The 26785-nt window shown below is 52.0% G+C and overlaps 12 non-coding genes and 2 pseudogenes across 12 annotated transcripts; all 14 read left to right on the top strand.

Moving 5' to 3' along the window:
• Positions 1 to 717: 717 nt before the first annotated feature.
• On the top strand, positions 718 to 836 carry LOC126327355 (5S ribosomal RNA). Its single transcript, XR_007561179.1, has one exon. It is a non-coding gene; the product is annotated as a 5S ribosomal RNA (ribosomal RNA).
• Positions 837 to 2028: 1192 nt separating this feature from the next.
• Positions 2029 to 2147, top strand: LOC126327348 (5S ribosomal RNA). Its single transcript, XR_007561173.1, has one exon. It is a non-coding gene; the product is annotated as a 5S ribosomal RNA (ribosomal RNA).
• A 1192-nt stretch (positions 2148 to 3339) lies between these two features.
• On the top strand, positions 3340 to 3458 carry LOC126327347 (5S ribosomal RNA). The gene has a single exon (XR_007561172.1). It is a non-coding gene; the product is annotated as a 5S ribosomal RNA (ribosomal RNA).
• A 1192-nt stretch (positions 3459 to 4650) lies between these two features.
• On the top strand, positions 4651 to 4769 carry LOC126327345 (5S ribosomal RNA). Its single transcript, XR_007561170.1, has one exon. It is a non-coding gene; the product is annotated as a 5S ribosomal RNA (ribosomal RNA).
• Positions 4770 to 5961: 1192 nt separating this feature from the next.
• Positions 5962 to 6080, top strand: LOC126327344 (5S ribosomal RNA). Its single transcript, XR_007561169.1, has one exon. It is a non-coding gene; the product is annotated as a 5S ribosomal RNA (ribosomal RNA).
• A 1192-nt stretch (positions 6081 to 7272) lies between these two features.
• Positions 7273 to 7391, top strand: LOC126327343 (5S ribosomal RNA). Its single transcript, XR_007561168.1, has one exon. It is a non-coding gene; the product is annotated as a 5S ribosomal RNA (ribosomal RNA).
• Positions 7392 to 8583: 1192 nt separating this feature from the next.
• On the top strand, positions 8584 to 8702 carry LOC126327342 (5S ribosomal RNA). Its single transcript, XR_007561167.1, has one exon. It is a non-coding gene; the product is annotated as a 5S ribosomal RNA (ribosomal RNA).
• Positions 8703 to 9894: 1192 nt separating this feature from the next.
• Positions 9895 to 10013, top strand: LOC126327341 (5S ribosomal RNA). The gene has a single exon (XR_007561166.1). It is a non-coding gene; the product is annotated as a 5S ribosomal RNA (ribosomal RNA).
• A 1192-nt stretch (positions 10014 to 11205) lies between these two features.
• LOC126327340 (5S ribosomal RNA) lies at positions 11206 to 11324 on the top strand. The gene has a single exon (XR_007561165.1). It is a non-coding gene; the product is annotated as a 5S ribosomal RNA (ribosomal RNA).
• Positions 11325 to 12546: 1222 nt separating this feature from the next.
• Positions 12547 to 12665, top strand: LOC126327386 (5S ribosomal RNA). The gene has a single exon (XR_007561209.1). It is a non-coding gene; the product is annotated as a 5S ribosomal RNA (ribosomal RNA).
• Positions 12666 to 18464: 5799 nt separating this feature from the next.
• LOC126327339 (5S ribosomal RNA) lies at positions 18465 to 18583 on the top strand. The gene has a single exon (XR_007561164.1). It is a non-coding gene; the product is annotated as a 5S ribosomal RNA (ribosomal RNA).
• Positions 18584 to 19775: 1192 nt separating this feature from the next.
• LOC126327338 (5S ribosomal RNA) lies at positions 19776 to 19894 on the top strand. Its single transcript, XR_007561163.1, has one exon. It is a non-coding gene; the product is annotated as a 5S ribosomal RNA (ribosomal RNA).
• Positions 19895 to 21094: 1200 nt separating this feature from the next.
• LOC126327335 (5S ribosomal RNA) lies at positions 21095 to 21196 on the top strand (annotated as a pseudogene).
• Positions 21197 to 24698: 3502 nt separating this feature from the next.
• Positions 24699 to 24800, top strand: LOC126327334 (5S ribosomal RNA; annotated as a pseudogene).
• Positions 24801 to 26785: the final 1985 nt, after the last annotated feature.

Genomic DNA, 26785 nt, shown 5'->3' with positions numbered 1-26785 from the left:
AACGTTCTGAAAAACGCCAGTTCTTATAGTTTTGTAGCAGTGTTCAACTGCAAATTTGTGAACAAAAATTTATCTTTCGCCGATGGAAGAGATGGATGCTTTGTCGAATCGCCTGTCTTGTGTCCGTGTTTTCGCACCTTTCCACGGCCCGGCACGGCACGGCCGCTGCTCTAGTAGCACCGAACGGCCGCACACGGCGCCTCGGACACGCCGGCGCCAGTCTCGCAGATGTTTCTCGTGCTTGTGCTGTCATATGGACCACGACCCGAGCGGCAGCGAGCGGCAGTCGAGCAAAGTCGGGACAAGTCGGGACGGAAGGGGGAGGGGACAGGCGAGAATGCACCGCGCTAATTACGCAAATATCTGGAATCGCGGCGTGTGTCGGGCAGGTGAGAAAGCTTCCGTCGGTCCAGCAGGACACTGCCACACCCCGCGCAGTCCTCCCGCCGCCCGGCCGCGCGCAAGCCCTGCGCCGGATAACAAGAACAAGGTGCGTCTGCCGCGAGTGTCGGAGGCCGCACGCACCAAACGAATGACAGGCGGTGCAACGAGCAGCTGTGTTGTGCGTCCGACCCACGTGGCGGCGCGCCGCACTGCGCGTCGCTCTCGAGGTGGAAGGACGTGCTTTGCGTCAAATGTGCCACCGAAAAACGGCGATTGCGTGTGTTGGGAGGAGAGGCGAAGCCTTCTTCTGCTGTGCGGCTACAGTATAAGGACGCCAACGGCCATACCATGTTGAATACACCGGTTCTCGTCCGATCACCGTAGTTAAGCAACATCGGGCCCGGTTAGTACTTGGATGGGTGACCGCCTGGGAACACCGGGTGCTGTTGGCTCCCTCTCATTTTTTCCTTTTTACGTCGCTACACCGGTCAGCCCTCTTTTCATACTAACTCTCAGGTGTGACAAAGATGCTTCCTCAAGCATTTTAAACGACTGTATTAAACGTAACATATGAAACTACAGTAATAAATTAAGTTTGAGCAAGAATGCGCGAAGGAAGAGTGCTAGAACACCTTGAAAGTAACGAAACACTGCGAATCGACAGATGTGCTCTTCAAGTGCGTCAGAGCCTACTGTTTTGTAGGAGCGTTTAATTCCAAAAACTAACTAAATAAATAAATAAACAAACAAAAAACTAAAAAATCAACTGTTCTCGCCCGATCACCGACGATAAGCAACAACGTTAGTATTCGGGTCCATGACCGCCTGGGAACTCTGGCTGTCTTCATTTTTTGCTTCTTTTCGCTACCCCTGCCAGCCCTCTCTTCCAAAGTGTCTCTAGAAATACCAAGAGTATGAAGCGACAGGAACGTTCTGAAAAACGCCAGTTCTTATAGTTTTGTAGCAGTGTTCAACTGCAAATTTGTGAACAAAAATTTATCTTTCGCCGATGGAAGAGATGGATGCTTTGTCGAATCGCCTGTCTTGTGTCCGTGTTTTCGCACCTTTCCACGGCCCGGCACGGCACGGCCGCTGCTCTAGTAGCACCGAACGGCCGCACACGGCGCCTCGGACACGCCGGCGCCAGTCTCGCAGATGTTTCTCGTGCTTGTGCTGTCATATGGACCACGACCCGAGCGGCAGCGAGCGGCAGTCGAGCAAAGTCGGGACAAGTCGGGACGGAAGGGGGAGGGGACAGGCGAGAATGCACCGCGCTAATTACGCAAATATCTGGAATCGCGGCGTGTGTCGGGCAGGTGAGAAAGCTTCCGTCGGTCCAGCAGGACACTGCCACACCCCGCGCAGTCCTCCCGCCGCCCGGCCGCGCGCAAGCCCTGCGCCGGATAACAAGAACAAGGTGCGTCTGCCGCGAGTGTCGGAGGCCGCACGCACCAAACGAATGACAGGCGGTGCAACGAGCAGCTGTGTTGTGCGTCCGACCCACGTGGCGGCGCGCCGCACTGCGCGTCGCTCTCGAGGTGGAAGGACGTGCTTTGCGTCAAATGTGCCACCGAAAAACGGCGATTGCGTGTGTTGGGAGGAGAGGCGAAGCCTTCTTCTGCTGTGCGGCTACAGTATAAGGACGCCAACGGCCATACCATGTTGAATACACCGGTTCTCGTCCGATCACCGAAGTTAAGCAACATCGGGCCCGGTTAGTACTTGGATGGGTGACCGCCTGGGAACACCGGGTGCTGTTGGCTCCCTCTCATTTTTTCCTTTTTACGTCGCTACACCGGTCAGCCCTCTTTTCATACTAACTCTCAGGTGTGACAAAGATGCTTCCTCAAGCATTTTAAACGACTGTATTAAACGTAACATATGAAACTACAGTAATAAATTAAGTTTGAGCAAGAATGCGCGAAGGAAGAGTGCTAGAACACCTTGAAAGTAACGAAACACTGCGAATCGACAGATGTGCTCTTCAAGTGCGTCAGAGCCTACTGTTTTGTAGGAGCGTTTAATTCCAAAAACTAACTAAATAAATAAATAAACAAACAAAAAACTAAAAAATCAACTGTTCTCGCCCGATCACCGACGATAAGCAACAACGTTAGTATTCGGGTCCATGACCGCCTGGGAACTCTGGCTGTCTTCATTTTTTGCTTCTTTTCGCTACCCCTGCCAGCCCTCTCTTCCAAAGTGTCTCTAGAAATACCAAGAGTATGAAGCGACAGGAACGTTCTGAAAAACGCCAGTTCTTATAGTTTTGTAGCAGTGTTCAACTGCAAATTTGTGAACAAAAATTTATCTTTCGCCGATGGAAGAGATGGATGCTTTGTCGAATCGCCTGTCTTGTGTCCGTGTTTTCGCACCTTTCCACGGCCCGGCACGGCACGGCCGCTGCTCTAGTAGCACCGAACGGCCGCACACGGCGCCTCGGACACGCCGGCGCCAGTCTCGCAGATGTTTCTCGTGCTTGTGCTGTCATATGGACCACGACCCGAGCGGCAGCGAGCGGCAGTCGAGCAAAGTCGGGACAAGTCGGGACGGAAGGGGGAGGGGACAGGCGAGAATGCACCGCGCTAATTACGCAAATATCTGGAATCGCGGCGTGTGTCGGGCAGGTGAGAAAGCTTCCGTCGGTCCAGCAGGACACTGCCACACCCCGCGCAGTCCTCCCGCCGCCCGGCCGCGCGCAAGCCCTGCGCCGGATAACAAGAACAAGGTGCGTCTGCCGCGAGTGTCGGAGGCCGCACGCACCAAACGAATGACAGGCGGTGCAACGAGCAGCTGTGTTGTGCGTCCGACCCACGTGGCGGCGCGCCGCACTGCGCGTCGCTCTCGAGGTGGAAGGACGTGCTTTGCGTCAAATGTGCCACCGAAAAACGGCGATTGCGTGTGTTGGGAGGAGAGGCGAAGCCTTCTTCTGCTGTGCGGCTACAGTATAAGGACGCCAACGGCCATACCATGTTGAATACACCGGTTCTCGTCCGATCACCGAAGTTAAGCAACATCGGGCCCGGTTAGTACTTGGATGGGTGACCGCCTGGGAACACCGGGTGCTGTTGGCTCCCTCTCATTTTTTCCTTTTTACGTCGCTACACCGGTCAGCCCTCTTTTCATACTAACTCTCAGGTGTGACAAAGATGCTTCCTCAAGCATTTTAAACGACTGTATTAAACGTAACATATGAAACTACAGTAATAAATTAAGTTTGAGCAAGAATGCGCGAAGGAAGAGTGCTAGAACACCTTGAAAGTAACGAAACACTGCGAATCGACAGATGTGCTCTTCAAGTGCGTCAGAGCCTACTGTTTTGTAGGAGCGTTTAATTCCAAAAACTAACTAAATAAATAAATAAACAAACAAAAAACTAAAAAATCAACTGTTCTCGCCCGATCACCGACGATAAGCAACAACGTTAGTATTCGGGTCCATGACCGCCTGGGAACTCTGGCTGTCTTCATTTTTTGCTTCTTTTCGCTACCCCTGCCAGCCCTCTCTTCCAAAGTGTCTCTAGAAATACCAAGAGTATGAAGCGACAGGAACGTTCTGAAAAACGCCAGTTCTTATAGTTTTGTAGCAGTGTTCAACTGCAAATTTGTGAACAAAAATTTATCTTTCGCCGATGGAAGAGATGGATGCTTTGTCGAATCGCCTGTCTTGTGTCCGTGTTTTCGCACCTTTCCACGGCCCGGCACGGCACGGCCGCTGCTCTAGTAGCACCGAACGGCCGCACACGGCGCCTCGGACACGCCGGCGCCAGTCTCGCAGATGTTTCTCGTGCTTGTGCTGTCATATGGACCACGACCCGAGCGGCAGCGAGCGGCAGTCGAGCAAAGTCGGGACAAGTCGGGACGGAAGGGGGAGGGGACAGGCGAGAATGCACCGCGCTAATTACGCAAATATCTGGAATCGCGGCGTGTGTCGGGCAGGTGAGAAAGCTTCCGTCGGTCCAGCAGGACACTGCCACACCCCGCGCAGTCCTCCCGCCGCCCGGCCGCGCGCAAGCCCTGCGCCGGATAACAAGAACAAGGTGCGTCTGCCGCGAGTGTCGGAGGCCGCACGCACCAAACGAATGACAGGCGGTGCAACGAGCAGCTGTGTTGTGCGTCCGACCCACGTGGCGGCGCGCCGCACTGCGCGTCGCTCTCGAGGTGGAAGGACGTGCTTTGCGTCAAATGTGCCACCGAAAAACGGCGATTGCGTGTGTTGGGAGGAGAGGCGAAGCCTTCTTCTGCTGTGCGGCTACAGTATAAGGACGCCAACGGCCATACCATGTTGAATACACCGGTTCTCGTCCGATCACCGAAGTTAAGCAACATCGGGCCCGGTTAGTACTTGGATGGGTGACCGCCTGGGAACACCGGGTGCTGTTGGCTCCCTCTCATTTTTTCCTTTTTACGTCGCTACACCGGTCAGCCCTCTTTTCATACTAACTCTCAGGTGTGACAAAGATGCTTCCTCAAGCATTTTAAACGACTGTATTAAACGTAACATATGAAACTACAGTAATAAATTAAGTTTGAGCAAGAATGCGCGAAGGAAGAGTGCTAGAACACCTTGAAAGTAACGAAACACTGCGAATCGACAGATGTGCTCTTCAAGTGCGTCAGAGCCTACTGTTTTGTAGGAGCGTTTAATTCCAAAAACTAACTAAATAAATAAATAAACAAACAAAAAACTAAAAAATCAACTGTTCTCGCCCGATCACCGACGATAAGCAACAACGTTAGTATTCGGGTCCATGACCGCCTGGGAACTCTGGCTGTCTTCATTTTTTGCTTCTTTTCGCTACCCCTGCCAGCCCTCTCTTCCAAAGTGTCTCTAGAAATACCAAGAGTATGAAGCGACAGGAACGTTCTGAAAAACGCCAGTTCTTATAGTTTTGTAGCAGTGTTCAACTGCAAATTTGTGAACAAAAATTTATCTTTCGCCGATGGAAGAGATGGATGCTTTGTCGAATCGCCTGTCTTGTGTCCGTGTTTTCGCACCTTTCCACGGCCCGGCACGGCACGGCCGCTGCTCTAGTAGCACCGAACGGCCGCACACGGCGCCTCGGACACGCCGGCGCCAGTCTCGCAGATGTTTCTCGTGCTTGTGCTGTCATATGGACCACGACCCGAGCGGCAGCGAGCGGCAGTCGAGCAAAGTCGGGACAAGTCGGGACGGAAGGGGGAGGGGACAGGCGAGAATGCACCGCGCTAATTACGCAAATATCTGGAATCGCGGCGTGTGTCGGGCAGGTGAGAAAGCTTCCGTCGGTCCAGCAGGACACTGCCACACCCCGCGCAGTCCTCCCGCCGCCCGGCCGCGCGCAAGCCCTGCGCCGGATAACAAGAACAAGGTGCGTCTGCCGCGAGTGTCGGAGGCCGCACGCACCAAACGAATGACAGGCGGTGCAACGAGCAGCTGTGTTGTGCGTCCGACCCACGTGGCGGCGCGCCGCACTGCGCGTCGCTCTCGAGGTGGAAGGACGTGCTTTGCGTCAAATGTGCCACCGAAAAACGGCGATTGCGTGTGTTGGGAGGAGAGGCGAAGCCTTCTTCTGCTGTGCGGCTACAGTATAAGGACGCCAACGGCCATACCATGTTGAATACACCGGTTCTCGTCCGATCACCGAAGTTAAGCAACATCGGGCCCGGTTAGTACTTGGATGGGTGACCGCCTGGGAACACCGGGTGCTGTTGGCTCCCTCTCATTTTTTCCTTTTTACGTCGCTACACCGGTCAGCCCTCTTTTCATACTAACTCTCAGGTGTGACAAAGATGCTTCCTCAAGCATTTTAAACGACTGTATTAAACGTAACATATGAAACTACAGTAATAAATTAAGTTTGAGCAAGAATGCGCGAAGGAAGAGTGCTAGAACACCTTGAAAGTAACGAAACACTGCGAATCGACAGATGTGCTCTTCAAGTGCGTCAGAGCCTACTGTTTTGTAGGAGCGTTTAATTCCAAAAACTAACTAAATAAATAAATAAACAAACAAAAAACTAAAAAATCAACTGTTCTCGCCCGATCACCGACGATAAGCAACAACGTTAGTATTCGGGTCCATGACCGCCTGGGAACTCTGGCTGTCTTCATTTTTTGCTTCTTTTCGCTACCCCTGCCAGCCCTCTCTTCCAAAGTGTCTCTAGAAATACCAAGAGTATGAAGCGACAGGAACGTTCTGAAAAACGCCAGTTCTTATAGTTTTGTAGCAGTGTTCAACTGCAAATTTGTGAACAAAAATTTATCTTTCGCCGATGGAAGAGATGGATGCTTTGTCGAATCGCCTGTCTTGTGTCCGTGTTTTCGCACCTTTCCACGGCCCGGCACGGCACGGCCGCTGCTCTAGTAGCACCGAACGGCCGCACACGGCGCCTCGGACACGCCGGCGCCAGTCTCGCAGATGTTTCTCGTGCTTGTGCTGTCATATGGACCACGACCCGAGCGGCAGCGAGCGGCAGTCGAGCAAAGTCGGGACAAGTCGGGACGGAAGGGGGAGGGGACAGGCGAGAATGCACCGCGCTAATTACGCAAATATCTGGAATCGCGGCGTGTGTCGGGCAGGTGAGAAAGCTTCCGTCGGTCCAGCAGGACACTGCCACACCCCGCGCAGTCCTCCCGCCGCCCGGCCGCGCGCAAGCCCTGCGCCGGATAACAAGAACAAGGTGCGTCTGCCGCGAGTGTCGGAGGCCGCACGCACCAAACGAATGACAGGCGGTGCAACGAGCAGCTGTGTTGTGCGTCCGACCCACGTGGCGGCGCGCCGCACTGCGCGTCGCTCTCGAGGTGGAAGGACGTGCTTTGCGTCAAATGTGCCACCGAAAAACGGCGATTGCGTGTGTTGGGAGGAGAGGCGAAGCCTTCTTCTGCTGTGCGGCTACAGTATAAGGACGCCAACGGCCATACCATGTTGAATACACCGGTTCTCGTCCGATCACCGAAGTTAAGCAACATCGGGCCCGGTTAGTACTTGGATGGGTGACCGCCTGGGAACACCGGGTGCTGTTGGCTCCCTCTCATTTTTTCCTTTTTACGTCGCTACACCGGTCAGCCCTCTTTTCATACTAACTCTCAGGTGTGACAAAGATGCTTCCTCAAGCATTTTAAACGACTGTATTAAACGTAACATATGAAACTACAGTAATAAATTAAGTTTGAGCAAGAATGCGCGAAGGAAGAGTGCTAGAACACCTTGAAAGTAACGAAACACTGCGAATCGACAGATGTGCTCTTCAAGTGCGTCAGAGCCTACTGTTTTGTAGGAGCGTTTAATTCCAAAAACTAACTAAATAAATAAATAAACAAACAAAAAACTAAAAAATCAACTGTTCTCGCCCGATCACCGACGATAAGCAACAACGTTAGTATTCGGGTCCATGACCGCCTGGGAACTCTGGCTGTCTTCATTTTTTGCTTCTTTTCGCTACCCCTGCCAGCCCTCTCTTCCAAAGTGTCTCTAGAAATACCAAGAGTATGAAGCGACAGGAACGTTCTGAAAAACGCCAGTTCTTATAGTTTTGTAGCAGTGTTCAACTGCAAATTTGTGAACAAAAATTTATCTTTCGCCGATGGAAGAGATGGATGCTTTGTCGAATCGCCTGTCTTGTGTCCGTGTTTTCGCACCTTTCCACGGCCCGGCACGGCACGGCCGCTGCTCTAGTAGCACCGAACGGCCGCACACGGCGCCTCGGACACGCCGGCGCCAGTCTCGCAGATGTTTCTCGTGCTTGTGCTGTCATATGGACCACGACCCGAGCGGCAGCGAGCGGCAGTCGAGCAAAGTCGGGACAAGTCGGGACGGAAGGGGGAGGGGACAGGCGAGAATGCACCGCGCTAATTACGCAAATATCTGGAATCGCGGCGTGTGTCGGGCAGGTGAGAAAGCTTCCGTCGGTCCAGCAGGACACTGCCACACCCCGCGCAGTCCTCCCGCCGCCCGGCCGCGCGCAAGCCCTGCGCCGGATAACAAGAACAAGGTGCGTCTGCCGCGAGTGTCGGAGGCCGCACGCACCAAACGAATGACAGGCGGTGCAACGAGCAGCTGTGTTGTGCGTCCGACCCACGTGGCGGCGCGCCGCACTGCGCGTCGCTCTCGAGGTGGAAGGACGTGCTTTGCGTCAAATGTGCCACCGAAAAACGGCGATTGCGTGTGTTGGGAGGAGAGGCGAAGCCTTCTTCTGCTGTGCGGCTACAGTATAAGGACGCCAACGGCCATACCATGTTGAATACACCGGTTCTCGTCCGATCACCGAAGTTAAGCAACATCGGGCCCGGTTAGTACTTGGATGGGTGACCGCCTGGGAACACCGGGTGCTGTTGGCTCCCTCTCATTTTTTCCTTTTTACGTCGCTACACCGGTCAGCCCTCTTTTCATACTAACTCTCAGGTGTGACAAAGATGCTTCCTCAAGCATTTTAAACGACTGTATTAAACGTAACATATGAAACTACAGTAATAAATTAAGTTTGAGCAAGAATGCGCGAAGGAAGAGTGCTAGAACACCTTGAAAGTAACGAAACACTGCGAATCGACAGATGTGCTCTTCAAGTGCGTCAGAGCCTACTGTTTTGTAGGAGCGTTTAATTCCAAAAACTAACTAAATAAATAAATAAACAAACAAAAAACTAAAAAATCAACTGTTCTCGCCCGATCACCGACGATAAGCAACAACGTTAGTATTCGGGTCCATGACCGCCTGGGAACTCTGGCTGTCTTCATTTTTTGCTTCTTTTCGCTACCCCTGCCAGCCCTCTCTTCCAAAGTGTCTCTAGAAATACCAAGAGTATGAAGCGACAGGAACGTTCTGAAAAACGCCAGTTCTTATAGTTTTGTAGCAGTGTTCAACTGCAAATTTGTGAACAAAAATTTATCTTTCGCCGATGGAAGAGATGGATGCTTTGTCGAATCGCCTGTCTTGTGTCCGTGTTTTCGCACCTTTCCACGGCCCGGCACGGCACGGCCGCTGCTCTAGTAGCACCGAACGGCCGCACACGGCGCCTCGGACACGCCGGCGCCAGTCTCGCAGATGTTTCTCGTGCTTGTGCTGTCATATGGACCACGACCCGAGCGGCAGCGAGCGGCAGTCGAGCAAAGTCGGGACAAGTCGGGACGGAAGGGGGAGGGGACAGGCGAGAATGCACCGCGCTAATTACGCAAATATCTGGAATCGCGGCGTGTGTCGGGCAGGTGAGAAAGCTTCCGTCGGTCCAGCAGGACACTGCCACACCCCGCGCAGTCCTCCCGCCGCCCGGCCGCGCGCAAGCCCTGCGCCGGATAACAAGAACAAGGTGCGTCTGCCGCGAGTGTCGGAGGCCGCACGCACCAAACGAATGACAGGCGGTGCAACGAGCAGCTGTGTTGTGCGTCCGACCCACGTGGCGGCGCGCCGCACTGCGCGTCGCTCTCGAGGTGGAAGGACGTGCTTTGCGTCAAATGTGCCACCGAAAAACGGCGATTGCGTGTGTTGGGAGGAGAGGCGAAGCCTTCTTCTGCTGTGCGGCTACAGTATAAGGACGCCAACGGCCATACCATGTTGAATACACCGGTTCTCGTCCGATCACCGAAGTTAAGCAACATCGGGCCCGGTTAGTACTTGGATGGGTGACCGCCTGGGAACACCGGGTGCTGTTGGCTCCCTCTCATTTTTTCCTTTTTACGTCGCTACACCGGTCAGCCCTCTTTTCATACTAACTCTCAGGTGTGACAAAGATGCTTCCTCAAGCATTTTAAACGACTGTATTAAACGTAACATATGAAACTACAGTAATAAATTAAGTTTGAGCAAGAATGCGCGAAGGAAGAGTGCTAGAACACCTTGAAAGTAACGAAACACTGCGAATCGACAGATGTGCTCTTCAAGTGCGTCAGAGCCTACTGTTTTGTAGGAGCGTTTAATTCCAAAAACTAACTAAATAAATAAATAAACAAACAAAAAACTAAAAAATCAACTGTTCTCGCCCGATCACCGACGATAAGCAACAACGTTAGTATTCGGGTCCATGACCGCCTGGGAACTCTGGCTGTCTTCATTTTTTGCTTCTTTTCGCTACCCCTGCCAGCCCTCTCTTCCAAAGTGTCTCTAGAAATACCAAGAGTATGAAGCGACAGGAACGTTCTGAAAAACGCCAGTTCTTATAGTTTTGTAGCAGTGTTCAACTGCAAATTTGTGAACAAAAATTTATCTTTCGCCGATGGAAGAGATGGATGCTTTGTCGAATCGCCTGTCTTGTGTCCGTGTTTTCGCACCTTTCCACGGCCCGGCACGGCACGGCCGCTGCTCTAGTAGCACCGAACGGTCGCACACGGCGCCTCGGACACGCCGGCGCCAGTCTCGCAGATGTTTCTCGTGCTTGTGCTGTCATATGGACCACGACCCGAGCGGCAGCGAGCGGCAGTCGAGCAAAGTCGGGACAAGTCGGGACGGAAGGGGGAGGGGACAGGCGAGAATGCACCGCGCTAATTACGCAAATATCTGGAATCGCGGCGTGTGTCGGGCAGGTGAGAAAGCTTCCGTCGGTCCAGCAGGACACTGCCACACCCCGCGCAGTCCTCCCGCCGCCCGGCCGCGCGCAAGCCCTGCGCCGGATAACAAGAACAAGGTGCGTCTGCCGCGAGTGTCGGAGGCCGCACGCACCAAACGAATGACAGGCGGTGCAACGAGCAGCTGTGTTGTGCGTCCGACCCACGTGGCGGCGCGCCGCACTGCGCGTCGCTCTCGAGGTGGAAGGACGTGCTTTGCGTCAAATGTGCCACCGAAAAACGGCGATTGCGTGTGTTGGGAGGAGAGGCGAAGCCTTCTTCTGCTGTGCGGCTACAGTATAAGGACGCCAACGGCCATACCATGTTGAATACACCGGTTCTCGTCCGATCACCGAAGTTAAGCAACATCGGGCCCGGTTAGTACTTGGATGGGTGACCGCCTGGGAACACCGGGTGCTGTTGGCTCCCTCTCATTTTTTCCTTTTTACGTCGCTACACCGGTCAGCCCTCTTTTCATACTAACTCTCAGGTGTGACAAAGATGCTTCCTCAAGCATTTTAAACGACTGTATTAAACGTAACATATGAAACTACAGTAATAAATTAAGTTTGAGCAAGAATGCGCGAAGGAAGAGTGCTAGAACACCTTGAAAGTAACGAAACACTGCGAATCGACAGATGTGCTCTTCAAGTGCGTCAGAGCCTACTGTTTTGTAGGAGCGTTTAATTCCAAAAACTAACTAAATAAATAAATAAACAAACAAAAAACTAAAAAATCAACTGTTCTCGCCCGATCACCGACGATAAGCAACAACGTTAGTATTCGGGTCCATGACCGCCTGGGAACTCTGGCTGTCTTCATTTTTTGCTTCTTTTCGCTACCCCTGCCAGCCCTCTCTTCCAAAGTGTCTCTAGAAATACCAAGAGTATGAAGCGACAGGAACGTTCTGAAAAACGCCAGTTCTTATAGTTTTGTAGCAGTGTTCAACTGCAAATTTGTGAACAAAAATTTATCTTTCGCCGATGGAAGAGATGGATGCTTTGTCGAATCGCCTGTCTTGTGTCCGTGTTTTCGCACCTTTCCACGGCCCGGCACGGCACGGCCGCTGCTCTAGTAGCACCGAACGGCCGCACACGGCGCCTCGGACACGCCGGCGCCAGTCTCGCAGATGTTTCTCGTGCTTGTGCTGTCATATGGACCACGACCCGAGCGGCAGCGAGCGGCAGTCGAGCAAAGTCGGGACAAGTCGGGACAAGTCGGGACAAGTCGGGACAAGTCGGGACGGAAGGGGGAGGGGACAGGCGAGAATGCACCGCGCTAATTACGCAAATATCTGGAATCGCGGCGTGTGTCGGGCAGGTGAGAAAGCTTCCGTCGGTCCAGCAGGACACTGCCACACCCCGCGCAGTCCTCCCGCCGCCCGGCCGCGCGCAAGCCCTGCGCCGGATAACAAGAACAAGGTGCGTCTGCCGCGAGTGTCGGAGGCCGCACGCACCAAACGAATGACAGGCGGTGCAACGAGCAGCTGTGTTGTGCGTCCGACCCACGTGGCGGCGCGCCGCACTGCGCGTCGCTCTCGAGGTGGAAGGACGTGCTTTGCGTCAAATGTGCCACCGAAAAACGGCGATTGCGTGTGTTGGGAGGAGAGGCGAAGCCTTCTTCTGCTGTGCGGCTACAGTATAAGGACGCCAACGGCCATACCATGTTGAATACACCGGTTCTCGTCCGATCACCGAAGTTAAGCAACATCGGGCCCGGTTAGTACTTGGATGGGTGACCGCCTGGGAACACCGGGGGCAACAGGCGGCGAAGCCGCAGCAGCAGCTCTAACGAAGAGAGGATGGAAACCTCAGACGGGGAAGCGTCTGACATACCGTCCGCAAATGCAGGGAATCAAGTCTCCGAACCGGAGGACGTAGTTCTCCGGCCGGACCGCCCACAGCAAGCACAACTCCCGCCTCCACACAGCGCTTAAATGCAGACACGCTCGTGCTATAACGTCATCACGTGCAACGTAAATAGGATGAATTCGGTTGTCAAGATAGAAGCCCTCACGGAGTTCCTGCAGCACCGAGCTGCTGATGTAGCAATGCTACAAGAAGCAGTAACAACCGACATAGAAGAAATACCGGGATTCGACGTCTTTTCGAACATAGACGCAGAAACGAGGACTGGCACGGCGATAATGGTGAGAAATGGGATCGACGTGGAGAACATCAAGACCCTGACTGACGGCCGCGGAATAGCGGTCCAAGTAGCCGACACATATTTCGTGAACATCTACGCGCCGTCAGGCACAGAAAACAAACGAGCTAGAAGCCAGTTCTTTAACGAAGACGTCTGTGGACTCCTCCCACACAACAACGTCAACGTTGTGTTGGGAGGCGACTTTAACTGCGTGACTGCTCGAGAAGACCAAGTCCCGGTACCAAATCTGTGCACGGAGCTGCAGGAACTCGTAAGAAAGCTAAAGCTAGACGACTCCTGGCGCATACTACAGCCAAACACAACCGAATTCACTTATTACCACAACCGCGGAAGAAGCAGGCTCGACAGGATTTACGTGACCAGAGATTTGGCCGCCTCTGTATCGCATGTGGAAGTCTGCCCTGTGATCTTCTCCGACCACTGTGCCTACACATGCAAGCTCCAGCTGTCAACGAGGAAAATCTCAGGAGGGAGATCAGTGTGGAAGCTTAACACACAACACCTAAGTGACGCCAAATTACATCAGGAGATTGCGCACACCATACAAGAAAGTTTACGGACGCGACAGCAGTATCCATCCACCACACAATGGTGGGTTGAACATTGTAAACCGCAAATAAGGAGGACACTGATTAGGCACAGTGCGGAGAGGGCATTCTGGAGGAAGAGCACTGCAGACTTTTACGCGCAGTGTCTCAAGGACGCGCTCAACTTTCCTTCAGACGACGACCTGCTTCTCACGCGAGTTAGAGCAATAAAGGCGCGCCTACTGAACATCAAGCGTCAACAGATGAAAGGCGTCGTCGTCCGCAGCCAGGCACACGGCGCCACTGAAGACGAACCTGCCACACTGCACCACCTGCACAGGGAGAGGGAGAGGGCTCATAGCAGAACAATCAGGGAGCTCAGCGACGCAACAGGCCGCAAGATAACAACTAAATGGGACATGATGCGTCACATAGAAGAGCATTTCTCCGACCTCTTCAAGGGAGATGTTCCAGACGACGCAGAAACTGCCAAAATCTTAGAGGGAACGCGCAGACAGCTGAACAACACCGACCGCGCTTTGTTGACTGAGGCCGCGACAGAGGACGAAGTCAGAGGTGTTCTCAAAACTTGCGCCAGCGGCAAGGCTCCAGGAGCGGACGGAATACCGTCCGAATTCTACACCACCTGCTGGGACAAAGTAGGTGGAATTATGACGGAAATCGTCAATGAAATATTAAACGGAGAAGAAATACCACCCCCGTTCCTGGAAGGGTCCATTACCCTGATTCCAAAAACAAAAGCGCCTAAAACAGTAGCAGACTACCGACCAATAACCCTTTTAAACGCGGACTACAAGCTAACAGCAAAATGCGTCGCTGAAAACATGAAGCTCGCCCTGAAGAAAGCCATCAGCCCGTGGCAGACATGTGCAGTGTTAGGCAGAAACATCTTTGACGCCGTATGCACGTACAGAGACGTTATAGCACACGCCGCATCCAACAGAGCGACTGCAGCCATCATTTCTGTAGACTTCCAAAAAGCCTTCGACAGGATCGGTCACCGGTACCTACTGAAGACTTTGACGAGACTAGGTTTTGGCCCCAAATTCGCCCAAGTCATCGAAAACATGTTGACAAATGCCACATCACGAGTAACGATAAACGGCTGGATATCTGCGCCGATAAAACTGGGGAAATCTGTGAGGCAAGGGTGTCCACTGTCGATGGCACTATTCACAGTAGCCCTCGACCCAGTCCTCAGAAAGCTCGCCGCCACCATCAACGGCTACAAGTTACAGGACGTTAAAGTGACGTGTATGGCATATGCCGATGACTTGAGCATTTTTGTGGATGGAAAGGAAGATATTGACAGTGTCCTCCCAATAATTGAATCCTTTGGAAAGGCATCTGGGGCGAAAACCAACCCAAACAAAACAGTGCTGCTCCCCATAGGAAACGGGAAACTGAGAGAAGCCAGACCATGGTACCAGGTGACCGACAAATATAAGGTGCTAGGTGTCCAGCTGCAGGCCTGCCCACTGAAAATGGCCGCAGAAAACTGGCGGAACATCCTGAACACCACCAGAGGACTCGTCAGGACACACTCCAACAGACACCTAACGTTGGATCAAAAGACGCAGCTTATCAACGCAACGATCCTGGCGAAGGCATGGTACATGGCACAAGTCATAAACGTACCAATAGAAATAGGGAAGTCTATAAGAAGCGCTGTGTACTACCTACTGTGGAGGCGGGAAATATTTAAAGTGTCACAAGCCACCAGCACTCTTCCTAGAGAAGAAGGGGGGCTCGGTTTAATAGACGTCACAACGAAATGCGCGGCACTGTTGCTCCATAGAGCACTAAAAATGGAGGACAGAAGTGTAGACTGTACCACGTCGTCTCTACTGAAGGAACACAGACCAGACTCCGAGGAAGCGCCGGTAGACGTCAGTCGAATACCTTTTAAGATGCGCTACCTAAAACAAGTAATAATGGACAGCAGCTACATAACATCCACCCTAGCAGTCAAGGAGATGAGAACTGCAGGGAAAATCTACCGAGCGCTACGAGGTAAACAGGTCAGAAGCAAAACGGAGACGAATCTTCCAGGCCACGACTGGCCACAAGTCTGGAAGAATCTCTCCGTGAAAGCCATACCTCCAGAAGCTAGAGACACGTGGTACAAAGTCGTACACAAGACGATCCCCACCAACGAGCGCTTAGCACGTATCGGCATGCGTGAGTCTCCGAACTGTGAAGCGTGCAACCAAATAGACTCCCTGGAACACCGCTTCACATGCTGGAGAAGCCTGCAGATATGGGAGACGTGTAGAAGAATGGTGGCACACATGAATAGGGCGGACCACCGTAACATAGAAATCACGGCGCTCACCATCCCAGAGGCAAAAAGCTTCCCTCGGCCAAAGCGAGTCGCGACTATGTGGACAATTGCAATGACTGCGCATGCGATAATCGCTAAAAAGCAGACGGACACAGTACAGTTCCTCACAGATCTCTGGGAGGAACACAAAAGGGCCAGGCAGAAAAACAACTACCGGCAGACGTTCCAGAACTATCTGCAGATCGCGCTGGACGCCGCCTTCAAAGACGCCCTCCGTCCCCACACGCCGCGACCGATGCCGTCACAGCCGACGCCACCGTCGCCGCCGACGCCGTCGCCGCCGACGCCGTCGCCGCCGACGCCGTCGCCGCCGACGCCGTCGCCGCGAACGCCGTCGCCGCCGACGCCGTCGCCGCCGACGCCGTCGCCGCCGACGCCGCCGGCGCCGTCGCCGCCGCCGCCGCCGACGCCGTCGCCACCGACGCCGCCGACGCCGCCGACGCCGTCGCCGCCTCACCACGCTCTCCCATAGCCCCTTAAAACCCCACAGCTTGCTGACGCACGCACCCCCACATCCTCCAACGCCCTCAAAGAGCGTGTTTAGTGAGTGTGTGTTTTGAGTGACAAGTGGCAGTGCATCACCTGCATTCTCAAATGTGAAAAAGTGCGTTACAGCAATCATATCGTCACACAACTAGGGAAAGTGCTAAAATATTGGTGATCTCCAGCGTGTCCAAAAGGTGATATGTAAGTACTGCATAATTACACTATCACTCATTTTAATAATAGTGAAAACCATAAACAGCTGTGTCAAAATGCAAAAAGACGATTCGCAATGATTTATTACCATATATCTAATGTTTTCCTCTGATTTCTCTCTCTCGCTCTCTCTCTCTCTCTCTCTCTCTCTCTCTCTCTCTCTCTCTAAATACAATCAAACAACTCTCCCTAAAATAGCTATCCATATACATGCCTATAATTTTGTTTTCTTGAGTGTACCATAAAATATCTCTTAGTCAATAGGTCTAACCAAATTTAAAGGACGCTATCTCTAGGCGAAAACCAAATTAACCTCATTAAATGTCATTAAATATTCATTAAAAATACGGCTTTAATAAGTCCTAACAGAACTGGAGCTGGAAATAGACTAGAAAACAGACAAACATTAAAAACAAAAGGAAAACACCAAATTTGCTTAATAGAGAGAACTAAATTATAAAAAAAAATACAAAAAAAAAAGACTATACGGAAAGGAAAGATGCGATTACTGTATGTGTAAACCTAAACGTGCCTTTTATCAAGCAATGTATTTTGTTTAATTTGTAAATAAAAGTTTATTACGTTACAAAAAAAAAAAAAAGGTGCTGTTGGCTCCCTCTCATTTTTTCCTTTTTACGTCGCTACACCGGTCAGCCCTCTTTTCATACTAACTCTCAGGTGTGACAAAGATGCTTCCTCAAGCATTTTAAACGACTGTATTAAACGTAACATATGAAACTACAGTAATAAATTAAGTTTGAGCAAGAATGCGCGAAGGAAGAGTGCTAGAACACCTTGAAAGTAACGAAACACTGCGAATCGACAGATGTGCTCTTCAAGTGCGTCAGAGCCTACTGTTTTGTAGGAGCGTTTAATTCCAAAAACTAACTAAATAAATAAATAAACAAACAAAAAACTAAAAAATCAACTGTTCTCGCCCGATCACCGACGATAAGCAACAACGTTAGTATTCGGGTCCATGACCGCCTGGGAACTCTGGCTGTCTTCATTTTTTGCTTCTTTTCGCTACCCCTGCCAGCCCTCTCTTCCAAAGTGTCTCTAGAAATACCAAGAGTATGAAGCGACAGGAACGTTCTGAAAAACGCCAGTTCTTATAGTTTTGTAGCAGTGTTCAACTGCAAATTTGTGAACAAAAATTTATCTTTCGCCGATGGAAGAGATGGATGCTTTGTCGAATCGCCTGTCTTGTGTCCGTGTTTTCGCACCTTTCCACGGCCCGGCACGGCACGGCCGCTGCTCTAGTAGCACCGAACGGCCGCACACGGCGCCTCGGACACGCCGGCGCCAGTCTCGCAGATGTTTCTCGTGCTTGTGCTGTCATATGGACCACGACCCGAGCGGCAGCGAGCGGCAGTCGAGCAAAGTCGGGACAAGTCGGGACGGAAGGGGGAGGGGACAGGCGAGAATGCACCGCGCTAATTACGCAAATATCTGGAATCGCGGCGTGTGTCGGGCAGGTGAGAAAGCTTCCGTCGGTCCAGCAGGACACTGCCACACCCCGCGCAGTCCTCCCGCCGCCCGGCCGCGCGCAAGCCCTGCGCCGGATAACAAGAACAAGGTGCGTCTGCCGCGAGTGTCGGAGGCCGCACGCACCAAACGAATGACAGGCGGTGCAACGAGCAGCTGTGTTGTGCGTCCGACCCACGTGGCGGCGCGCCGCACTGCGCGTCGCTCTCGAGGTGGAAGGACGTGCTTTGCGTCAAATGTGCCACCGAAAAACGGCGATTGCGTGTGTTGGGAGGAGAGGCGAAGCCTTCTTCTGCTGTGCGGCTACAGTATAAGGACGCCAACGGCCATACCATGTTGAATACACCGGTTCTCGTCCGATCACCGAAGTTAAGCAACATCGGGCCCGGTTAGTACTTGGATGGGTGACCGCCTGGGAACACCGGGTGCTGTTGGCTCCCTCTCATTTTTTCCTTTTTACGTCGCTACACCGGTCAGCCCTCTTTTCATACTAACTCTCAGGTGTGACAAAGATGCTTCCTCAAGCATTTTAAACGACTGTATTAAACGTAACATATGAAACTACAGTAATAAATTAAGTTTGAGCAAGAATGCGCGAAGGAAGAGTGCTAGAACACCTTGAAAGTAACGAAACACTGCGAATCGACAGATGTGCTCTTCAAGTGCGTCAGAGCCTACTGTTTTGTAGGAGCGTTTAATTCCAAAAACTAACTAAATAAATAAATAAACAAACAAAAAACTAAAAAATCAACTGTTCTCGCCCGATCACCGACGATAAGCAACAACGTTAGTATTCGGGTCCATGACCGCCTGGGAACTCTGGCTGTCTTCATTTTTTGCTTCTTTTCGCTACCCCTGCCAGCCCTCTCTTCCAAAGTGTCTCTAGAAATACCAAGAGTATGAAGCGACAGGAACGTTCTGAAAAACGCCAGTTCTTATAGTTTTGTAGCAGTGTTCAACTGCAAATTTGTGAACAAAAATTTATCTTTCGCCGATGGAAGAGATGGATGCTTTGTCGAATCGCCTGTCTTGTGTCCGTGTTTTCGCACCTTTCCACGGCCCGGCACGGCACGGCCGCTGCTCTAGTAGCACCGAACGGCCGCACACGGCGCCTCGGACACGCCGGCGCCAGTCTCGCAGATGTTTCTCGTGCTTGTGCTGTCATATGGACCACGACCCGAGCGGCAGCGAGCGGCAGTCGAGCAAAGTCGGGACAAGTCGGGACGGAAGGGGGAGGGGACAGGCGAGAATGCACCGCGCTAATTACGCAAATATCTGGAATCGCGGCGTGTGTCGGGCAGGTGAGAAAGCTTCCGTCGGTCCAGCAGGACACTGCCACACCCCGCGCAGTCCTCCCGCCGCCCGGCCGCGCGCAAGCCCTGCGCCGGATAACAAGAACAAGGTGCGTCTGCCGCGAGTGTCGGAGGCCGCACGCACCAAACGAATGACAGGCGGTGCAACGAGCAGCTGTGTTGTGCGTCCGACCCACGTGGCGGCGCGCCGCACTGCGCGTCGCTCTCGAGGTGGAAGGACGTGCTTTGCGTCAAATGTGCCACCGAAAAACGGCGATTGCGTGTGTTGGGAGGAGAGGCGAAGCCTTCTTCTGCTGTGCGGCTACAGTATAAGGACGCCAACGGCCATACCATGTTGAATACACCGGTTCTCGTCCGATCACCGAAGTTAAGCAACATCGGGCCCGGTTAGTACTTGGATGGGTGACCGCCTGGGAACACCGGGTGCTGTTGGCTCCCTCTCATTTTTTCCTTTTTACGTCGCTACACCGGTCAGCCCTCTTTTCATACTAACTCTCAGGTGTGACAAAGATGCTTCCTCAAGCATTTTAAACGACTGTATTAAACGTAACATATGAAACTACAGTAATAAATTAAGTTTGAGCAAGAATGCGCGAAGGAAGAGTGCTAGAACACCTTGAAAGTAACGAAACACTGCGAATCGACAGATGTGCTCTTCAAGTGCGTCAGAGCCTACTGTTTTGTAGGAGCGTTTAATTCCAAAAACTAACTAAATAAATAAATAAACAAACAAAAAACTAAAAAATCAACTGTTCTCGCCCGATCACCGACGATAAGCAACAACGTTAGTATTCGGGTCCATGACCGCCTGGGAACTCTGGCTGTCTTCATTTTTTGCTTCTTTTCGCTACCCCTGCCAGCCCTCTCTTCCAAAGTGTCTCTAGAAATACCAAGAGTATGAAGCGACAGGAACGTTCTGAAAAACGCCAGTTCTTATAGTTTTGTAGCAGTGTTCAACTGCAAATTTGTGAACAAAAATTTATCTTTCGCCGATGGAAGAGATGGATGCTTTGTCGAATCGCCTGTCTTGTGTCCGTGTTTTCGCACCTTTCCACGGCCCGGCACGGCACGGCCGCTGCTCTAGTAGCACCGAACGGCCGCACACGGCGCCTCGGACACGCCGGCGCCAGTCTCGCAGATGTTTCTCGTGCTTGTGCTGTCATATGGACCACGACCCGAGCGGCAGCGAGCGGCAGTCGAGCAAAGTCGGGACAAGTCGGGACGGAAGGGGGAGGGGACAGGCGAGAATGCACCGCGCTAATTACGCAAATATCTGGAATCGCGGCGTGTGTCGGGCAGGTGAGAAAGCTTCCGTCGGTCCAGCAGGACACTGCCACACCCCGCGCAGTCCTCCCGCCGCCCGGCCGCGCGCAAGCCCTGCGCCGGATAACAAGAACAAGGTGCGTCTGCCGCGAGTGTCGGAGGCCGCACGCACCAAACGAATGACAGGCGGTGCAACGAGCAGCTGTGTTGTGCGTCCGACCCACGTGGCGGCGCGCCGCACTGCGCGTCGCTCTCGAGGTGGAAGGACGTGCTTTGCGTCAAATGTGCCACCGAAAAACGGCGATTGCGTGTGTTGGGAGGAGAGGCGAAGCCTTCTTCTGCTGTGCGGCTACAGTATAAGGACGCCAACGGCCATACCATGTTGAATACACCGGTTCTCGTCCGATCACCGAAGTTAAGCAACATCGGGCCCGGTTAGTACTTGGATGGGTGACCGCCTGGGAACACCGGGAGGATACACAATGGGTGCAACAAACATCGCATGTATGGCCTATGCCGATGACATGGGCATATTCATCCAAAACGAAGAAGAACTAGATATAATCCAGCCTATCATGGAATCTTTCGAAAAGGCTTCAGGTGCCAAAACGAATCCGAGGAAGACAGTGCTACTACCAATAGGCAACGGCAGACTGCGACCAGTGAGACAGTGGTACCGAGTGACAAACAACCATAGGGCACTCGGAGTGGAAATACAACAGTGCCCATTGAAAATGGCAGCACAAAACTGGCGCAGCGTCTTGAACACAACGAGAGGGCTCGCGAGGACACACGCGAACCGGAGCCTGACGCTGAGCCAAAGAGTGCAGTTGGCGAACGAAACGATCCTGTCGAAAGCGTGGTACATGGCCCAAATACTATGCGCTCCCACAGAAATTGCGCGAGCGATAGGAGGCGCAGCGTACTACCTGCTGTGGAGGCGGGAAATCTTCAAGGTCTCCCAGGCGACGTGTTTCCTCTCGAGGGAAGAAGGCGGCCTCGGCCTGACAGATGTAAAAACAAAATGCGCTGCACTGCTCCTCCACCGTGCGATGAAAATAAAGCACCAGAACAACAGCAGCATAACGTCCAGCCTGATTAACGAATACAAACCGGAATCTGAAGATGCGCCAGTGGACACCACCCACATTCCATTCAAGTTGCGGCACATAAAACAGATGGTAATCGAGAAGAGTTACATCACCGCGGTTGTCGCCAACCCGCAACAAAGAACGGCAAGGAGGATCTACAGCGCTCTGAGGGGGAAGGCAAGAAAGTCCAAAATAGAGACGAGACTTCCAGACCACGACTGGCCGCAGGTCTGGAAGAACGTCTCGGAACGGACACTTCCTGAGCACGCCAGGGACACGTGGTATAAGATCATCCACCAAACAGTGCCGACAAACGAGAAACTGGCACGCATAAAAATGCGGGAATCCCCTAACTGCGAACTCTGCAACCAGACCGACACCATCGAGCATCGTTTTGGCTGCAGAGAGAGCGGGGAAATATGGAGGACAGCGAGAAGAATGATCGCCCACATCAACAGAACCGACGAGAGGGCGATACATGTCTCAGCTGTCACTGTCCCGGACGCGAAGCCTTTCCCCAACGCGAAACGCCTGGCCACAATGTGGGTCATCGCCATGACGGCACACGCCATCGTCACCAAACGGCAGACCGACAAGGCGCAGTTCCTCACGGACCTGTGGGAGGAACACAGGAGGGCCAAACAACGCTCCAAGTACCGCGAGACCTTCCAGAACTTCCTGCAGGTCCCGCTGGACGCCGCCTTCCGAGACGCCTTCAACACGACGTGACCGACGCCCTCCCACAACACCCACACCCCAGTAGCTGAGGACGTCGCCCACCGAGCCCTCCAAAGCCCCTACGGCAAGAGTGGTGCAGCGCGGAAAGCGTTTGTGAAAAGGTGCACATAGTGAAGTGCGTAGTTGTAGCAGTGCCAAAGTGAGAGTGACGTGTGCCAATTATAGTCATACAGTGTCCAACTGCCAAATAAAGCAGGCGAAAGGAAATGACCAGCCATTCAATTAGTGTTCCAAGAAAACAACAAAATGTCGATAGTGTATTTCATGAAATTAAGTGTTCTCTCACTCACATCCTCTCTCTCTCTCTCTCTCTCTCTCTCTCTCTCTCTCTCTCTCTCTCTCTCTCTCTCTCTCCCAACCTCTCTCTCCACTCAAGGTATGTTTTCTTTTTTTTCTTTTGTCTTTATTTTCTTAGATTTGTTTGATTTTTTTTTGATTTGATCCTTTTGATTGCTGTTTCTTTTTTATGTTTTGCTTTTGTTCTACGATTCGATTCGTTGTGTTTTTAATTCCTGTGCTATATGTGTATATATAATTTTTTGCCTCTCATGTGCCTAACGTTTGCAGACCTCCTAGTCTATATTCCCCATTCCGCCTTTGGGAAACATATAGCAAACATGCCAAAATAGGTGCATAGCAAATACCATACAGGCAAATTTGTTTTTTAGTCCATTTCATGTAAATTAAAAAAAAATCTAAGTAATGCTAGTTTTGTAATTAAAAGACATAAAAACACAAAAAGGAAAATCTATCTGAAGGACACACAGTGAATAAATGTGTTGTAACTAGACCAAGAACTAACAAAAGAACAATCGGAACACAAACGTGAAAATAAATATCACCGTTCAATAATCAAGTACACCATTCAATGTAAACATTTGTAATTGTTTAAAAATATTGTAAATAAAAGTTTATATACGTTACAAAAAAAAAAAAAAGGTGCTGTTGGCTCCCTCTCATTTTTTCCTTTTTACGTCGCTACACCGGTCAGCCCTCTTTTCATAGTAACTCTCAGGTGTGACAAAGATGCTTCCTCAAGCATTTTAAACGACTGTATTAAACGTAACATATGAAAGTACAGTAATAAATTAAGTTTGAGCAAGAATGCGCGAAGGAAGAGTGCTAGAACACCTTGAAAGTAACGAAACACTGCGAATCGACAGATGTGCTCTTCAAGTGCGTCAGAGCCTACTGTTTTGTAGGAGCGTTTAATTCCAAAAACTAACTAAATAAATAAATAAACAAAAAACTAAAAAATCAACTGTTCTCGCCCGATCACCGACGATAAGCAACAACGTTAGTATTCGGGTCCATGACCGCCTGGGAACTCTGGCTGTCTTCATTTTTTGCTTCTTTTCGCTACCCCTGCCAGCCCTCTCTTCCAAAGTGTCTCTAGAAATACCAAGAGTATGAAGCGACAGGAACGTTCTGAAAAACGCCAGTTCTTATAGTTTTGTAGCAGTTTTCAACTGCAAATTTGTGAACAAAAATTTATCTTTCGCCGATGGAAGAGATGGATGCTTTGTCGAATCGCCTGTCTTGTGTCCGTGTTTTCGCACCTTTCCACGGCCCGGCACGGCACGGCCGCTGCTCTAGTAGCACCGAACGGCCGCACACGGCGCCTCGGACACGCCGGCGCCAGTCTCGCAGATGTTTCTCGTGCTTGTGCTGTCATATGGACCACGACCCGAGCGGCAGCGAGCGGCAGTCGGGACAAGTCGGGACAAGTCGGGACGGAAGGGGGAGGGGACAGGCGAGAATGCACCGCGCTAATTACGCAAATATCTGGAATCGCGGCGTGTGTCGGGCAGGTGAGAAAGCTTCCGTCGGTCCAGCAGGACACTGCCACACCCCGCGCAGTCCTCCCGCCGCCCGGCCGCGCGCAAGCCCTGCGCCGGATAACAAGAACAAGGTGCGTCTGCCGCGAGTGTCGGAGGCCGCACGCACCAAACGAATGACAGGCGGTGCAACGAGCAGCTGTGTTGTGCGTCCGACCCACGTGGCGGCGCGCCGCACTGCGCGTCGCTCTCGAGGTGGAAGGACGTGCTTTGCGTCAAATGTGCCACCGAAAAACGGCGATTGCGTGTGTTGGGAGGAGAGGCGAAGCCTTCTTCTGCTGTGCGGCTACAGTATAAGGACGCCAACGGCCATACCATGTTGAATACACCGGTTCTCGTCCGATCACCGAAGTTAAGCAACATCGGGCCCGGTTAGTACTTGGATGGGTGACCGCCTGGGAACACCGGGAGGATACACAATGGGTGCAACAAACATCGCATGTATGGCCTATGCCGATGACATGGGCATATTCATCCAAAACGAAGAAGAACTAGATATAATCCAGCCTATCATGGAATCTTTCGAAAAGGCTTCAGGTGCCAAAACGAATCCGAGGAAGACAGTGCTACTACCAATAGGCAACGGCAGACTGCGACCAGTGAGACAGTGGTACCGAGTGACAAACAACCATAGGGCACTCGGAGTGGAAATACAACAGTGCCCATTGAAAATGGCAGCACAAAACTGGCGCAGCGTCTTGAACACAACGAGAGGGCTCGCGAGGACACACGCGAACCGGAGCCTGACGCTGAGCCAAAGAGTGCAGTTGGCGAACGAAACGATCCTGTCGAAAGCGTGGTACATGGCCCAAATACTATGCGCTCCCACAGAAATTGCGCGAGCGATAGGAGGCGCAGCGTACTACCTGCTGTGGAGGCGGGAAATCTTCAAGGTCTCCCAGGCGACGTGTTTCCTCTCGAGGGAAGAAGGCGGCCTCGGCCTGACAGATGTAAAAACAAAATGCGCTGCACTGCTCCTCCACCGTGCGATGAAAATAAAGCACCAGAACAACAGCAGCATAACGTCCAGCCTGATTAACGAATACAAACCGGAATCTGAAGATGCGCCAGTGGACACCACCCACATTCCATTCAAGTTGCGGCACATAAAACAGATGGTAATCGAGAAGAGTTACATCACCGCGGTTGTCGCCAACCCGCAACAAAGAACGGCAAGGAGGATCTACAGCGCTCTGAGGGGGAAGGCAAGAAAGTCCAAAATAGAGACGAGACTTCCAGACCACGACTGGCCGCAGGTCTGGAAGAACGTCTCGGAACGGACACTTCCTGAGCACGCCAGGGACACGTGGTATAAGATCATCCACCAAACAGTGCCGACAAACGAGAAACTGGCACGCATAAAAATGCGGGAATCCCCTAACTGCGAACTCTGCAACCAGACCGACACCATCGAGCATCGTTTTGGCTGCAGAGAGAGCGGGGAAATATGGAGGACAGCGAGAAGAATGATCGCCCACATCAACAGAACCGACGAGAGGGCGATACATGTCTCAGCTGTCACTGTCCCGGACGCGAAGCCTTTCCCCAACGCGAAACGCCTGGCCACAATGTGGGTCATCGCCATGACGGCACACGCCATCGTCACCAAACGGCAGACCGACAAGGCGCAGTTCCTCACGGACCTGTGGGAGGAACACAGGAGGGCCAAACAACGCTCCAAGTACCGCGAGACCTTCCAGAACTTCCTGCAGGTCCCGCTGGACGCCGCCTTCCGAGACGCCTTCAACACGACGTGACCGACGCCCTCCCACAACACCCACACCCCAGTAGCTGAGGACGTCGCCCACCGAGCCCTCCAAAGCCCCTACGGCAAGAGTGGTGCAGCGCGGAAAGCGTTTGTGAAAAGGTGCACATAGTGAAGTGCGTAGTTGTAGCAGTGCCAAAGTGAGAGTGACGTGTGCCAATTATAGTCATACAGTGTCCAACTGCCAAATAAAGCAGGCGAAAGGAAATGACCAGCCATTCAATTAGTGTTCCAAGAAAACAACAAAATGTCGATAGTGTATTTCATGAAATTAAGTGTTCTCTCACTCACATCCTCTCTCTCTCTCTCTCTCTCTCTCTCTCTCTCTCTCTCTCTCTCTCTCTCTCTCCCAACCTCTCTCTCCACTCAAGGTATGTTTTCTTTTTTTTCTTTTGTCTTTATTTTCTTAGATTTGTTTGATTTTTTTTTGATTTGATCCTTTTGATTGCTGTTTCTTTTTTATGTTTTGCTTTTGTTCTACGATTCGATTCGTTGTGTTTTTAATTCCTGTGCTATATGTGTATATATAATTTTTTGCCTCTCATGTGCCTAACGTTTGCAGACCTCCTAGTCTATATTCCCCATTCCGCCTTTGGGAAACATATAGCAAACATGCCAAAATAGGTGCATA

The sequence above is a fragment of the Schistocerca gregaria genome, unplaced genomic scaffold (assembly GCF_023897955.1).
Source record: "Schistocerca gregaria isolate iqSchGreg1 unplaced genomic scaffold, iqSchGreg1.2 ptg001041l, whole genome shotgun sequence".
NCBI lineage: Eukaryota > Metazoa > Arthropoda > Insecta > Orthoptera > Acrididae > Schistocerca > Schistocerca gregaria.
This window is presented reverse-complemented; position numbering and strand designations above follow the sequence as displayed.